We start from the raw sequence: 5,880 nt of genomic DNA, 5'->3' as shown, positions 1-5,880 counted from the left end.
AAGTGATTATGTTAGGATTAGATTAGTTTTGTAATTAACCAATTAACCCTAAACCAATTAGGTTTAGGAATAACTACACTATATATATATAATAAAAGCCTAAAACCTAACCTAATCTAATTAACCTAATAGATGTTCCGCCAACTAATTGCTTTGGAGAAGCAATAAGCAAAAGTCGCAGCCACCATTCATGGGTTAGTGGATTTTGTTTTGGCAAATATCAAAATCTCTCCAGTTCATCCTCCGTTCTTCAGCTAGCACCGGTTCTGACTCAATAGCTGTTCGTACACCTGACTACGGAGATCTTACTACCTTGTGGATTCTTCAGCCGTCTCTAGAAGAGACAGTCCGGGTATGTTTATATCCCTAAACGGATCAAAAGTTTTATTCAATCAATGGTTAACGGACAAAGATCAAATTAAAGGGATTAGAAATAAATTTTAAACCGCAATTCCGCTGCGCTACAGTTGATTAACTGGCAATAATCCCTAACAAAAAGGTTGTACATTTCAACTAGATTTTTTACTAGTATTCAGACTAAAATAAATCCATGTCAAGATCGCGATCTGAGTTCTTCAGCAGACTTCTATCATTTGTACCAAATCAGTGGTTTTTTTAAAACTGTTTTTTTTTTCTTACAACTGATTAACTGAAAATTTGACAAAAACAAAAATAAAATTATGATATTCTTATATTTTAAAATTTAAAATCATATAATGATAAAATACATAAAAACATTTTCATAATTGAAAATATAAATTAAAATCTGATTTTTGATGTAATTTACACAATAGTCAGAATTCACAAATCACTTATAATTTTGTCAAACTCTTAATCAAATTTATTTAAATGTCAAATTTGGTGGTCTTTTTGAAACTGGTTTTTTTCTACAACTGATTAACTGAAAATTTGACAAAAACAAAATAAAAGTATGATATTCTGATTTTTGATGTAATTTCTTCTTTTTTTTAACCCAATCCGAACCAGATGTCAATGAGCCTATACTAAAGAATTTCTTGGTGCAGGTGACACCAGCTGCGAATCCAGGATTTCTCCCTAATGGAGCCAAACAATACAACTAAAATAATTTTTATTCAAAAAATAATAATTATAGAAAACGAGAGATCAAAGCTCAAGTTCAAGTACTAGTAGAAATATAAAATCAAAATTTAAGTAGGAGCAAAAAAAATACCAAAAGATCGGAGATGTAGGGTCAGACCAACGATCCAACTACGGAGAAATTCACTGCCAATTGAGGAATTGAGGAAGAAGAACTAAAGAGATTAAATAGAGTAAGAGAGACCGATGGTTTGTTTTAGGACCTATTTAGTTTTACATTTAAATATTTACTTTTTATTTTTTTTATTTTTTTTTTGTAAACAAAATGACGTAGTTCTAATTAAATAAAACCACGTTGATTTGCTTTAAAACAGAATTAAAAAAAATAAAAAGAAAATATTAAATTTAAAACCATTATTCATCCCCTCAGTTATGGAACCAGTAAACCCTAAACTTCCATTGATGAAGGAGGCAAAGCTCTAAAACTTTAAAACATAAGAAGCCTAACTGGATGGAGAGATAGAGAGATGTAAGGATTGTTGTCGAGGCCATGAAGGAAGGTAAGCTACTGTAAACTTGCTCTTATTTCATCATGTGAATTCTGAGTTTATCATATTTATTTAGCTTCTAAAGTGTTAGAAATTAGAAGAATGTGATTACATGTAGCTTGGAATTTTCAAGATGCTCATTTACCATTTAATCCATAAGAAATTAAAAGAAAATTTGAATAGATATAATTTGGAATGCTTTGGGAAATTAAAAGAAATGTGAACATCTTGAGTTAATTTTGATGCATATGACAATTTTAATTTTGTGTGAGGAAAAACAATTACCATGTCTAGATGTGAGTACTTCATCATATTTCTAGCAATGGTTGCAGAATGTGGCCGGCGAATAAACTCCCTTCTGAGACTTATATGAAATATTCTACTTTCAGGTACGTTGTTGTTTATTATGTGAAATTTTTATTTTTACTTGGTAGTATTGTGGTAGGATTACATATATTTTCATTTAGTTGCATAAAGTTTTCTATGTGAGAACCGGAGGGGAATTTTAAACACAAAGTTCACAGGCATGAAACATTGAAACATCACTTGTTATGTTTAATCAACTAATATCTTAATTCTTATAGGAAATAATGCATTAATTTATATTTTCATGCGTTAGTAATTATGCATCTAAGATAATAGTTATGTTGTTTCTTATAACTATTTGCAGAATACAAACAATAGAGAGTCTGAAGATCCTCGAACAAAAGCTAACATTCATGGACGAGGAAATAAGGGTAGATGAGTGAATTTTTCATCACGTTACACCTCACATGATAAATACAACACTGGCACATTTTGTTGAAGATTGAAATTGATGGGAGAATGGATGCAAGTGCCTGTGAACCCATCGCTATAACCGGTGTAACAGAAATTGGAGTTGGAAACTTTTCATTACAATTTTTAGGAAACTTTCCTTTAAAAGAACTATTTAGGAAACTTTTCATTTTACTAACTTTTTTATATTTTCCTGGTGCTTCGTTCACTTAGAATTTTCTAGAGTAAACCTTAGAGGATGTTGAATATTGATTCAAAGTCTTTTGGACTTGCACTACTAGAAAAACACGTATTACCAGCGGAATTTACCAGCAGAATCAATTTCGCTGGTGATCACCAGCGGAATAACAGCGGATCAGATTCCGCTGGTGTTCACCGACGGATCAGCAGCAGAAAGTAAATGTGGTCAGTGACTTATTAACTCACCAGCGGATTATTTTCTACACCGACAGAATTCCGTTGGTGGTAAAATTAATAAAAAAATAAATTTTATTTTATTTAAATTAAGAGGAAATTTTTTTTAGAGAGCGGGAATTCTCCCTCCCTTTTCACATTTTACTTTTTGTTTTCCTCCCTTTTCTCTTTATCTTTCAACATAGACTCGATTCTTTCAAAACCCACTCTCTCCATGTGGAACCATCGATTCTTCTTAAACACCCACTCTCTTCTCTCTTTGTCTTCCTTGTCGATTTACCCAACTCTTTCCCTCATCTCTCTTTCTCTCTCTCCACTCCCATCCCTTATCAGTTCCAATTACAACCATTGTTTGCCTTGCTTGGACGGAAGAAGTTGAACCGGCCACCTGAGATTGTTCGTCATTTTAGGTGAGTCAACTTTCTTAAAATTGAATGGGGCTGCGTTAATTTTTAATGGGTTCAGGAGTTTTCTCCTCAATTTGATAAATCTGCCAGCAAATGTAGATCTATTGAAAATTTCAGCTTGAGTGATGAACTGAAATTTAGGACAAACTTGTATATGACTTTGCTTCAGTTTGTGTTTTTCTCTGCTTTGTTCAGCGGAATTTCCCAAATGCTACGGACAATAAGGGATATTTTGTCTTCTCGAACAACTTTTAGCTTTTTCTAAAAGGTTTTTTTATCACTTCACTGATTAGCTAGCCCTATTTTGGTTATAAACTATGAGTTCTTAGTGTTTCTGTATCAGAGCTTAGTTTACTGTTGGTTAGTGTTTAGTTATGTTGATTGAAGCATTGGTTGAATAGAATTTTATATATCTTATAATTGTAGTTTGATGTTGATGATTAATACTATGATTTCTGTTTGCAGCAAGAAGATATTAGGAATTAACAGTGATTTCTATTTGCTAACCTAACTTAGTTAGATGGTTTACATGTAACGGTGAAGTGGAGACCCCAATTTCTGCCAAGGCTATTTGAGGTAAGTGGATACCCCAATTTTTGGGAATGCCTTTGGTTTATTTTGGTTCATATTTACTTTAGCTGTTTAATATAAAACTAGTTGTTTAATTGGAATTCTGAGAGATATTTTTCATCTAGGATTTGAATTATACTTGTCCACTTAGATATAGACATTGGAATCCTAAACAAGTTTTACATATTGGAGATCAAGGGTCTGGAATTGTAACAAACAAAAAATTATTTTGCTAATTGTAAGGAAGAAAAAATTAGTACATTGAACACCCAAATGCTTATGGTTTTTGCTAATTGCAGGCACTCGAATTGGTGCCGTTTGGCAATTTAACTAATTTTAACCCAAAAATAGTGTAGTAATTCAACTAGATTCCAAGCTTTTTTTTATAACAACTAGATTTCAAGCTATGTTAGCAGATTTATAAGGTTCTGAAAAAGCACTTCAGTTGTTGACTTTCTGGAGTTCATTGTTTCAACTGTATTTTGTTACTTGAATTTGTGTTAAAATGATGCATATATACATGTATTTTGTTGACTTTAGAGATTTTGCCCTTAATCTGGGATTTAGGGTTTATTTTGATACTACTTCAAATGGATTCTACAGTTCAAACTGATTCCAATATTCATTTGGCTAAGGTTTCCAGCATCTCCGCTCTTGAACAACTCAAGACCCGCCGCTCACTGTAACTCTTTACCCTCTATTTGGATTTCAATTTTAATTTTCCTTTTTCTGGTTTATTTTCCCAGTATTAGCATTGTCTGGTGTTACTTTCCTCTTACCCACATCAGACAATTCCATATGTCTCTTATCCACTATCCATTAACGCAGCATCCCCATCTCCATCCACCTCTAGCTTCAGATCAGCTGACACTTTTCACTAGGTGTGTAAAAGGTGATATTGTTCTTACATATATGCTCTTACTTTATTTAATTCTTGTGTTTTTCTCTTTTAATTCATTTGATCTTTTTTTGTGCCATATTATTGTGGTCATGTATTCTTACTTTTCGAGTTGAACTTGCAGCCTAATTTTTACAAGAAACTGATGCCTCTATCACATAGTAAGTTCAGATTATTTTCTTAATATTATCATTGTTGACGTGTTTAAAAAAGTTAGGAATTAATGTCAAGAAATTTCTATGACTCACAGCTTATATTCAATTCTGAAGGTAGAGAGGGCTGGGATTGATGTACTTATTATTGATGACTTTTCAAATTCTAGGTTCATTGAATAAAATTTTCCTTATGATGTGTATAAATGCTAACTAGGTAGTCATTAATAGATTAATAGACTGATTGCAAAGTCTAGGTTCATTTTATGGTTCGAAATTGGGAGCATTGGTTGTAATTGTTTGGTTTTTCTGGTGTTGTGTGTTTGTGTTAGTTGTTTTATGTTGGCTGGAATTCATTTATATTCCAGCTTCATTCTGGATTTTGTCGAAATGATGGATGTTGTGGTAATACATCATTAGAAAGGAGGGCAACACAAAAAGGAATGGAATCTATGCTTGCTGTTGAAAATTGAACTGATTGTCTTCAGTGTATCCTTTGAATTCTTTACATTTCAGTACCACAAATTAAATAGATCTCCATAGGCTAGTGGAACCATACAAAACATGTGTCTACGGGTGGAGAATATGCTGTTAGGAAAACAGGGTAAACTAGACAGTTTGAGGTCTTAGTTGGCATTAATCATGTGAAGGTTTGTGGGTGATATGAGCAGGTAGTATATATTTAGGTATGGGGTAGGAAGAGAACATACACTACAAGAAAAACGCATAAGTGTTTTCATTTAGCATCTGAGATCATATATCTTGATTATTTTTAATTGCATTTCGTTATTAGGGTATTAAAAAATGATGATGTAGGAATTGTGTAGTAATATACTAAAGTATATATCATTGAAAAAAGTTTGGCATTCACTTGTGTTTGTGCCTATGGTGTAGGAATTGTGTAGTGATGTACTAACAAGGAATATAATCTATAATTTCTTTTCCTTTTAAGTGAAAGGGAGAATAATTGCTGGAAAATAAAAGGAGAAATAATATACCATTCTATATGTGTGCAAGCCTTGTTAGGAATGCTTCACATATAGGAAGAAGGAGAA

General features: G+C 32.4%; 1 long non-coding RNA gene across 1 annotated transcript; it reads left to right on the top strand.

Moving 5' to 3' along the window:
• Window positions 1-3,115: 3,115 nt before the first annotated feature.
• On the top strand, window positions 3,116-4,694 carry LOC136227658 (uncharacterized). The gene is made up of 4 exons (XR_010688171.1): window positions 3,116-3,208; window positions 3,671-3,781; window positions 4,379-4,457; window positions 4,604-4,694. It is a non-coding gene; the product is annotated as an uncharacterized lncRNA (long non-coding RNA).
• Window positions 4,695-5,880: the final 1,186 nt, after the last annotated feature.

This window comes from Euphorbia lathyris, chromosome 4 (genome assembly GCF_963576675.1).
Source record: "Euphorbia lathyris chromosome 4, ddEupLath1.1, whole genome shotgun sequence".
NCBI lineage: Eukaryota > Viridiplantae > Streptophyta > Magnoliopsida > Malpighiales > Euphorbiaceae > Euphorbia > Euphorbia lathyris.
The sequence above is the reverse complement of the archived record's forward strand: the minus strand, read 5'-3'. Positions and strand labels throughout refer to the sequence as shown.